The following is a 10,921-nucleotide window of genomic DNA, read 5'->3' on the forward strand; positions in this document are numbered from 1 at the left end:
CTTCATTTGGACTTGTCTCTTAAAAGAACATGAAGTTCAGATTCCTAACATTTTTAAAAAAACTTGATGGCCACACCTGTGGCATATGGAAGTTCTAGGGCCAGGGACTGAATCCAAGCCACAACTGCAGCACCACCAGTTCCTTTGACTCACTGCACCAGGCTGGGGATCAAACCCGAGCCACTGCAGTTGGACTCTTAACCCAATGCTCCACAGTGGGGACTCCCCCAAATTCCTAACCTTTTTGCTCAAAACAGTTTGACTCTGGGAGGTCGTTTGCATCCTATTTTCCTGCATCATCCCTTTTTTCCATTTTTGCTGCCTGCATACTTGTGTAGAGCAATTCAAATATTGAAAGCAGAACATCACACTCAGGCAGATGGGAAGCAACGTTTAAAATAATGCCACTTCCTCTGTAGACTCTCCATCTAAGCAAAGTGCAGTAGCTACTTATATTCACCAGAGGAGAAAGACAGCTATCTGGAGAGGCAAAGTGACCTCTGACATGACCTCACGGTGAGCAGGGTGCAGAGCAGTGTTGGGGAATCTGGTTTCTATTGACCTGGCTCCCTCATGTAGGTCCCTGAAATTAAAAATTTTAAAACAGCTAGGGGCCACTTCTGGTTGGCATCCGGTGAGAGGTACTTTTGGTGTTGGGCACAAACCTGGTCCCGAATGGAGTTCGGTGCACAGACCAAAGAGCCAACTCCGGGTCAAATAAGCGTTTGAAACCATTTCAAAATGGCATTGTGCAACTTCCAAAGGGAAGTTGGGTTGCAGTGTACAGAGATGACAAGACCTGATTGTGTCCTTAAAATACATTGTTCGGAACTATTTCACTTTAACTATTTTTTAAAAAATCTCAAAGGGGGCAAGGGTGCAGTGGAGCTCCGTCTTTGAGAAGTGTTCTTAAAAGTAAACTGTAGCTGGAGGCTTGAGCTAATTCTCCTTGACTGGTTTGGCTGGCTTCCTTGTTTGTTTGTTTTTTTTCTCCTAAATTAGTTCATCCCCTGAGGTGTAATCCTTGAGTCTCTGCCCTCTGAAGGCATCTTTCTGCTCAAGGCTGTAATGTCCGAAGCAAGGGACTACAGGCTTCTCTCCCGAGTTCCGATCCTGTATTACCACCTGCCTCCTTGGGCCTTGGGTGTTCCTACTCAGATGTCCTCAAATTGCATTCAGCCCCAAGTCACCTTTTGCTCTTCATTCAGTTCCCTAGCTGCCCTCTCTCCAATTCTGTACATCACCCCTTCAAAACACCTGCCTGGGGAGCTCCCACTGGGTCAAGAAGGTTAGTGATCCAGCTTGTCTCTGTGGAGACGCCAGTTCCCAGCCCAGCACAGTGGGTTAAGGATCTGGCGTAGCTGCAGCTATGGAGTAGGTCGAAGCTTCAGCTTGGATTCAATCCCTGACCCAGGAACTTCAGCCTTGGGGGCAGCTGAAGAAGGAAAACGAACAAAAAAACACCTGCTCAGAACCTTTGATGATTTGAATATTTGACATTGTAAACTTAGGGAAAATTTCAGACGTATACAAAGAATAGTACAATGGGCCTCTAAGTGCCCATAACCCACTATGGCAAAATCTCCCTCGGTCCCCATCCATCTCACAGGCAATTCTGATGCAAATCCCAGACCTGTCATTGTATCTAAATATTTCAGGATGTATCTAAAAGAAAAGGAGGTAGTCACTCACACACACACCAGCATACTGCTATTGTCACATTTTTAAAATGTTTACAATTCTTTTTGTTGTTGTTGTTGTTGTTGTTGTCTTTTTGCTATTTCTTGGGCCGCTCCCGCGGCATATGGAGGTTCCCAGGCTAGGGGTTGAATCGGAGCTGTAGCCACGGGCCTACGCCAGAGCCACAGCAACGCGGGATCCGAGCCGCGTCTGCAACCTACACCACAGCTCACGGCAACGCCGGATCTTTAACCCACTGAGCAAGGGCAGGGACCGAACCCGCAACCTCACGGTTCCTAGTCGGATTCGTTAACCACTGCACCACGACGGGAACTCCTTTTTTTAAAAATTTATTTATTTATTTACAATTCTTAACATCATAATTATCCAGCATGCAAATCTCCCTATTCGTCTCATGTGTTGTTCTGTCCTTGAATCAGAGTTTGACTGGTATCCACTTACTGGGTTTAGTTGATAGGATAGGTCTCAGAATCTCTTATAATCTATAAAGTCCTCATTAATTTTTTTCCTTTATTAATTTATTCCAAATGACTAAATCATTTGTCCCATAGGGTTTCCCACATTTTGAATTTTGCTAATTGTCTCCTCATGATGTATTTCACGTTTGCCTGGGCCTCGCCTTTCCTATAAAGGGGTGTGGAAGAAGAGAAGCCATCATTCTGGTTTGATTTTTTGGCGATACATAATAGAAGGGGGGAGGTTAACAGTCCCACTGTCTAGTTGTTTTCCAAGTGCCATGGACTAGTTATCACTGGTCAGTTTGCCCACTCCTGCTCTGCCCTGTAGAGTAAAAGGGGAATCGGGTACATGGCAATGGGGTTCTGTTAAAAAGAGGGATGAATGGGAGTATCTGGCATCACATGCACAATTCTGCAAGATGGATGGCTGGAGGCAGGCCTCCCACAGAAGGGGGCAGGAGGAGCTGGTGGGCTATTTCAGACAGAACTCGCTCACATAGCTCACATCATCCTTGAAAGCCTATGTGATGCTCTCAGAAAGCTCGCTAGGCTTCAGTGGTTCAAAAAAAGGGATTTGTTAACACCTTTGGGTTTTGCTGGGTTTTTGTTGCTGTTGTTATTATGTTTGTTTGTTGCCATGCTCATGGCATGTGGAACGTCCTGGGCCAGGGATCGAACCCATGCCACAGCTGTGACTGAGCTGCTGCAGTGACAACTCAAGGTCCTGAACCTGCTGCACCACAGGGAACTCCACCTTTAGGTTCTTAGTGATTCCTTTTAGTTGATTACTTGCTTGTTCTGGAACAAAATTATATTTTTGTGTCGAGTTACGAAGACAGACAAACAAAGGGAGAAATGTGAACAGCAAGAATGCACGGAGAGAGTTGCTAAAGGCTTTGCTTGAGTGGACCGGCTACACCATGGCTGTGACCACAAGGCAGAGGAAGTAGGAGCATCTTCCTTCAGACAGCGTGTGCTCTGGTGTGCAACCCAGGATGGGAACCAGGATCTTTGTTGACAAGATTTCAAGAGATTTAATTGAGGCTGAGTTTGTGCCCCTGCTTGAGAAGGGTGGTCTCATTAGAGATATACATCGTATGTCTGTTCTCCGAGAGTATGCACTTAGCCCCTTCTGCGGAAAGGATGCTGGACAGAAAACTTAAAGTTGTGTGATGCCCTGGAGTATGCATTTGTGTGGCAAGCAACAAAAACCAGTTTCACCAAGTGCGGCAAAGAAAAAGATTCTGAAAGAAGTCTGGGAAGTCACCTAGATTTTAGCCACTGGTGTTCTCTGTCATGTATCCTCTGTCATCAATATCTCAATCATCAAAAACAAAATGCCATGAGGGTTCTGTTTCTTTGCGAATCACCAGTTAGCAGCCCAAGCCAGAGGCTGATGAGTGGAAACCTAAGTCGCAGTTGAATGGGCTGACCTTGCAGATGAAGCAGTGCCCCCGTTTGTGATCAAGGTATATGTTTTCTTTGGAAGCATCCTGACTAGCTCAGTGATGAAAGGAGCATTGAACTTGCTGAATTTAGAAAACAAAAGGATGAAGAAGTTGAAATCATCTGCACCTGCTCCCAAAAAGTTGCACCTTGTGCACTGGGTTCTGCGTGGTTTTCATCCCCTCGTTAGAAGAAGAACGTGTAAGTCACTTCCAATTCTTTGCGAACATAACAGCAATGAATAGCATTGTATGTGTGGGTCTCTTTAAAATTTTCCCTCTCGTTCTAGTATAGGATAGACGCTGTTTTCACAGCTAAATACTTTCTTGTTGAACGGTTGGATGAGATGATCTAGAACACTTCATACATTTAAGAACGCTTCATAAATTGCAAGGTGTTGAGCATTACCATCTTTGGATAAAGAACCAGTTAGATTTATCAACTGTTTCAAAATCACCCATTCAGTATCGCATCTGTGTTCTAGAAAACAAGTATCTTTTTGCTGCCTTCATTTCCCAGATGGTGCCAGTGATTGTTAAGAAGGGAAAGAAAAAAATACCATTTCTAGCTTGTGCCCACTACAACCTATTGGAGTTACACGTGTAGGCTCCATAGCTAGACTATCTGAGTTTCAATTCCAACTCCATTACTTTCTTTTTTCCTTCTTGGCCGCTCAGCAGCATATGAAAGTTCCCAGGCCAGGGACTGAATCCGAGACACAGGTACAGCCTGTGCCACAGCTGCAACAACGCTGGATCCTTAACCTGCTGTGCAACAGTGGGGACTCCTCTTTTTTTTTTTTTTTTTTCCTTTTGGCCACACCCGTGGCACACGGAAGATGGGGGCAGGGGTTGAATAGGAGCTGCAGCTTTGGTCCAGAACACAGCCACAGCAACACCAGAACAGCCACACCTGGACCGATGCTGCAGCCTGTGGCAATGCCAGGTCCTCGACCCAGAGGGAGGGCAGAGATGGAACCCTCATCCTCACAGAAACAAGATCAGGTCCCCAACCCGCTGCTGGGCCACAATGGGAACTCCCATTACTTTCTAACGATGTGATTTTAGACAAATTTCTTAACTTCTCTAAAACCTCAATTTCCTTGTTTGTGATGGGGATGAAATCCCATCATTTGTTGCAAAATAATTGTTAATGACATTTCAATTGTCTTACCACAGAGGACACTAATTAAGTGGTGATTAGAGAGAAATTTAACTTTGTCAGCAGGAAGGTATTAAAGAAAACACACCTGGGAGATTAGGCCCCATGGCTGACACGAAGATGGACCCATTATCTGGACCCATTATCATTCCTGCCTATAGGAGACAGAAATTTGGGGATGTGAGACTCAAATAGGACTGATGGGGACTATTGAAGAAAATATAGATTAATTATTTTGTAATCTTGAAATGTAATCTTTCTAACTGCGACTCAAGTTTTAAAGAAAGGATTGAAAATTTTGTCCACATTAAATAAAATCTTCTGTGACAAACTGGGCAAAAATGTTTGCAACTTGTATCACAAATGGTTTATCTCCCTAACATACAAAGAGCCCCTAGATATCGATACAAAAAATCAACAACCCAATAGAAAACAGGGCAAATGATATGGAAAGATAAATCACAGAAGGAAACACAAATGACTCTTAAATATGTTTGTTAGTGCCTAAGATATTTTTTCCTTTGTTTCCTGTGTCATTTTAATTATACATTCAATTTCTATTTTTTTGTAGTTACCCTTTAGTCTTAACATGTGTATTTTCTTAATTAAGTCTAAAGTTACTATCTCCAGCCTCCACTCAAACAATACAGAAAGTTTAATTTTTGCTTAGATAGAAAACTTAAAAGGTATAGAAGGTATATATAGAGTGAAATCTCTAATCTGCTGTTATTCACAGCCATTCAGTTTCTGTGAAGAAAGGCAGACATCTTTGCCAATTTCAAGTGTATCCGTCTAGAGATCTTGTATATAAAACAATGATGTAATGGATTCTTTCGACTTGATTTATTTTATCCAAATGGCAGGCCATGTACACACAGTTCCCCGCTCTGCTTTTTTCACTTACCGGTTAGGAAAGAGTGTTTTGATAGTTGCAGTTATTCTCTGCCTTCTTCTCTGTAGATGGAGCATGTGAGAAATTCACATATATTGTTATAACCCACAGACATGCAGTAGTCGTTAATGAAGAAAAATCTGACTCATATAGAAATTCATTTATTTTATATCACACTCAAAAATATATTTCAATAGCCAAGTAACATTTCAATGTATAGGCAGAATGTAATCTATTTAATCATTTCCCCTCTTGATGGATATTAAAGTTGTTTCTAACAGGCTGTCCCAAGCTCCCAGCACCGCAGCGGTGAAGAACCTCATCACAGATGGTTTTACAGACCCTGTAAGATAACCACCCACTTTTTAAAAACCCTTCGAAATAATTATTTTTAAGTTTTTTTCCAGTTTTATTGAAATTTAACTGGCATACAGTACCGTAGAGGTTTCAACGTGATGATTTGACTTAGATATATTATGAAATGTTTACCACAATGAATTTAGTGAACATTCATCATCTCATCAAAACCATTATCTGTGAAAGTCAGTGGTTATGTAGATTCACCCAACTCTTTACTGTCTTTATGATTTTGATTCATCTATTGTAATTTTTCTTGCTGAGGCACTTTTTTTTTTTGGCTATGCTGGCAACATGTGGGAGTTTCCGGGCCAGGGATGAAACCAGTGCCATAGCAATGACAATGCTGAGTCCTCAACCTGGTTAGCCACCAGGGAACTCTTTTTTTTTTTTTTTTTTTTGGCCACAGTGTACAGCAGCTTGATGTGGAGTTTCAGCTCCCAGACCAGGGATTGAACCTGGGCCACAGTGGTAAAAGTGCTGAACCTTAACCACCAGGGAACTCCCACTGAAGCAAATATTTTAGAGCTAGTTTTAGTCTTGGCCTGAAAATCTTGTTAGTCCCCCTCATTCCTTAGTAATAGTTCTGCCAGGTAAAGGGCTCAAAGTTGATATTTATGTTTCCTGGCACTTTGAAGTCACTGTTGAATTATATTCTTGCCTTTTTTGTTTCTGACCAAAAGTGTGCTTTTCCTTCAGCTGTCATCCTTTTGTATACAGTTTTTTGGTTTTTTAATTTTCCTTGCTGATTGCTTTTTAAAGTCCTGGGGTTTTTTTGGACGGGGGTTGTTTGTTTGTTTGTTTGTGGTTTGTTTGGTTGGTTGGTTTTTTTCCTTTTCTGGCTGCCCCTTGGTACATGGAGTTCCCCAGCCAGGGGTCAGATCTGAACTGCAGCTGTGACCCAAGCTGCAGCTGCAGCAACACCGGATCCTTAACCCATTATGTCGGGCCAGAGATCGAACCCTCCACCCAGCGCTCCCAAGATGCTGCTGATCTCATTGAACCATGGCAGGAACCCTCATGTTTTTATTAAGGTGTAAAATATATGCAATAAAGTGCACAAAATTTTAAATATACAGCTCAGTGCCTTTTTGGATTTTATACATCTGTGTAACCATGACGATATAAAACGTCCATTATCCCAAAGGGTACCCTCGTGTCCTCCACCCTGGGAACCTTTCCCCCAGCCCCCAGAGACAACCGCTCTTTAATAGCTAACACCACGGATTCGTTTTTCCTGTTCTTGAACTTCATATAAGCGGAGTTGTATCTTTTTTTTTTTTTTGTCGTTGTTGTTGTTGTTGCTATTTCTTGGGCCGCACCCGCGGCATATGGAGGTTCCCAGGCTAGGGGTCGAATCGGAGCTGTAGCCACCGGCCTACGCCAGAGCCACAGCAACGAAGGATACGAGCCGCGTCTGCAACCTACACCACAGCTCACAGCAACGCCGGATCGTTAACCCACTGAGCAAGGGCAGGGACCGAACCCGCAACCTCATGGTTCCTAGTCGGATTCGTTAACCACTGCGCCACGACGGGAACTCCTCATTAGCTTTTTCTAATCTATTTGCACCTTCTTTGGAATTTCAAATTTCAATGTTTTGTTTTTTTAAAAAAATTTCTAGTAGTTCTGTTTGATCTTTCTTCGAATCTTTCTCATCTTTATTATTAGTGTCCCATTCCATCTTCTCGGTTCCCATTTTTGGGTTTTATTTATGAATAACTTTTAATATGCCTGCTTTAGCTTGTTTAGCTTTTATTTATTTATTTATTTAGTTAGTTAGTTAGTTAGTTTTTTTGTCCTTTTAGGGCCGCACCTTCAGCATATGGAGGTTCTCAGGCTAAGAGTCTAATCAGAGCTACCTGCCAGCCTACACCACAGCCACAGCAACATAATATCCTAGCCGCGTCTTCGACCTACACCACAGCTTACGGCAACACCGGATCCTTAACCCACTGAGCAAGGCCAGAGATTGAACCCACAACCTCGTGGTTCCTAGTCGGATTCGTTTCCTCTGCACCACGAGGGGAACTCCTTGTTTAGCTTTTAATATGCTCGTTCAGTTTCTTCCATAAAGCCATTTCTTCAGTTTGTTGTGTCTTGACTGTCCCACACAGTGGAATTGTTTTCTAATGCTTGTGAATTTTCTTGTTTTTATTTTCAGCAGTTTTTTTTTTCTTTCTGTTTTCATTTCTTTTAATTTGTGGGAGTCCCTGGTGCCCTATGTTGTAAAAATATTCTTATGAGGCCATTTTATATTTACTTCTGCAAAGTCCCAGGGGTTTCACTGTTTTGTTGCTGCTGTAGTTGCTGCTGTTGGTTTTTTAAACTATTTTTTGTTGTTGTTTTGTGCTCCTACTTGAAATTAGTAATCGCTTTGCATACCTATAATTACAGTTATTAGTTATAAGATACTATTTATATGTGGTTATAAAGAATGCATTTTGAAAAGATTTGTATATATTTACATCTAGTAACTAGCGCTACCCAAAATATCTATACAAATTTATCTTAAAATTCATATGGAAGAGTAATGGTGTTACTGAGTCCAAGCTGGTACTGCTTGCTGCATGACAGACAATAAATCCATGGTTGGGGCAAGGAATCACAGCTTTATTCAGAAAGCCAGCAGACGGAGGAGATGACCAGTGCCTCAAAGAACCATCTTACCTGAGTTAGAATTCAGGCTTTTATACTAAAAGGGAAAGGGGTGTGGTTAGTTGGTGCAAATTTCTGGCGTCACAATCCTTCGCTCTTGCAGCTGTCCATGTAGGTCAAGTCACGATGTTGCTGGAAACCTCCAAGACAAAGGCTGTTCTCTGTTCTGTAATTTTTAATCTGTATATTAATGAGAAAAGGTTATACCTTTAAAGGTCAGAGCCTTGAGTATGGGCTATCCTGTATATTTCAAGCTATGGGGCAGATTCTTTACTTGTAGCAAAAGCAATAGAATACAAAGGTTAAAGTAAAAGAAGCATGCAATTTGGAGGCTGATTGGTTCTTTCCCTGTTACAAAGGGCCACAGTAAATAAGATAATACCGAATCTCTTGCGTTTCTGCACCTCTCCTGGGCAGATTCACTGACAGCTATTTTTCTGGACTATGTTTTCAAAGATGTTCTTACAGCTAACAGCTTTGGAAGACAGAGATGGTATCTCCCTCTAGGGCATAGGGAAGATCTGTTTGATGTCTAGGATTTTTAAGAAGTCTGCTTGCTACCATCCTCCTTTAAAGTTTGAGGCTTCCTAAGCCTCACAGTGATGTGCATAGCACTCAGCTCATCTCTTCCATGTCACATGTGGAACTTGAAGACAAGCATAGCTGAGGGGAACGTGAAGCTTATGCTGCCTGCTGTGCTGTGAGCAGTAAGGTCCTTGGCCTCTGACTCACCAGCTTCTCATGTCTTCATCTTGTATCCATGAATCAGTGACAAGGCTAACTCGTTAGCTTGCAAATAGATAAATTCTCAGACTCTTCACAGTTCGTAACAGTAAAGAGAAGGGAATGGTGCTACCAAATATTAGGATTTATTATAAAGATACAATAAATAAATTTGGCGGAGATACGGACAAATAAACCAATGGAAGGAAATAAAAATACATGTTCATAAAAGAAATTGGTATATGACCAATATGGTGTAAGTCTGTATAGAAAGAATTATTGAGTAAAAAGTTTTGGAACAATCAGCTATCCAGATGCAAAAAGTAAAATCAGATCCCTACCTCAAACCATATTCAAAACCATATGGAAAAGTAAATTGCAGTTGGATTCAAGATCTAAATATGACGATATTTAAAAAAATTTAGAAGAAATTTACAACACTGTAAATTGATATTTCATTTTTAAAAGTTTTTTAAAAACCTCCTGTTGGAAGCTAAAAAAAATTTTTTTTAGAAATTAATTGTAGGAGATTTTATGATATTATGACAGATTAAGATTTCTTAAAATACATAAAAAGCCCAAAGCATAAAGCAAGAGTCAACCACATTTACATAATAAAAGCCATTATAAACAGAATTAAAAGACACCTACAATCTAGGAGAAGATATTTGTAGTACTTCTAGCAAAGTTACTGATGAGTTTTTATGTTACTTTTATTAGATTTGGATCCTACACCCACTCGTGAGCATAAATCCACTCTTCATACATGCATGTGACACAGGTTTGGCGTTTGGATCTCTGATCATGAACTCACTCTCCACACCTCTGAACCCCAACCCCATCCCCATGCAGTGTCTCAAGCACACCACAAGCTTCCCTGATCCTGGGTTGTTTTTTTTTCCCAAGTTTCCTTTTCACAGAGGCTCCTTTTTATGGGTATTGGATACTACCAGATAAGACGAGACACCATGAATAAGAATAAGAGACTTGAGGGAATTCCTTTTGTGGCTCAGCAGTGAATGAACCCATCTAGGCTCCATGAGGATGTGGGTTCGATCCTTGGCCTCGATCAGTGGGTTATGGATATGGCGTTGCTATGGCTGTGGTGTAGGCCAGCAGCTGTAGCTCCAATTCGACCCCTAGCTTGGGAACTTCCATATGCTATGGCTATGAACCTAAAAGGAGAAAAAACCAAAAACAAAGCAAAAAACCAAAACAACAAAACCAAAAAAAAAAACCCCAAAAATCAAGGCTTGAAAAAAACAATCCAATAGAACTTTTGGGGGAGAAAAATTTTTAAAAACAGAGACAACTAGGTCAGTTCCAACTCCCTACCTCCCATCAGCCTGGGGCCGTATTTCCTGGCACCCATCTGGGGTGTGTGTGTGTGTGTGTGTGTGAGTGTGTGTGTGTTTCCAGGCACCCATCTGGGGTGTGTGTGTGTGTGTGTGTGTGAGTGTGTGTGTGTTTCCAGGCACCCATCTGGGGTGTGCGCGTGTGTGTGTGTGTGTGTGTGTGTGTGTGT

Source organism: Phacochoerus africanus, chromosome 10, assembly GCF_016906955.1.
Source record: "Phacochoerus africanus isolate WHEZ1 chromosome 10, ROS_Pafr_v1, whole genome shotgun sequence".
NCBI classification, from domain to species: Eukaryota; Metazoa; Chordata; class Mammalia; order Artiodactyla; family Suidae; genus Phacochoerus; species Phacochoerus africanus.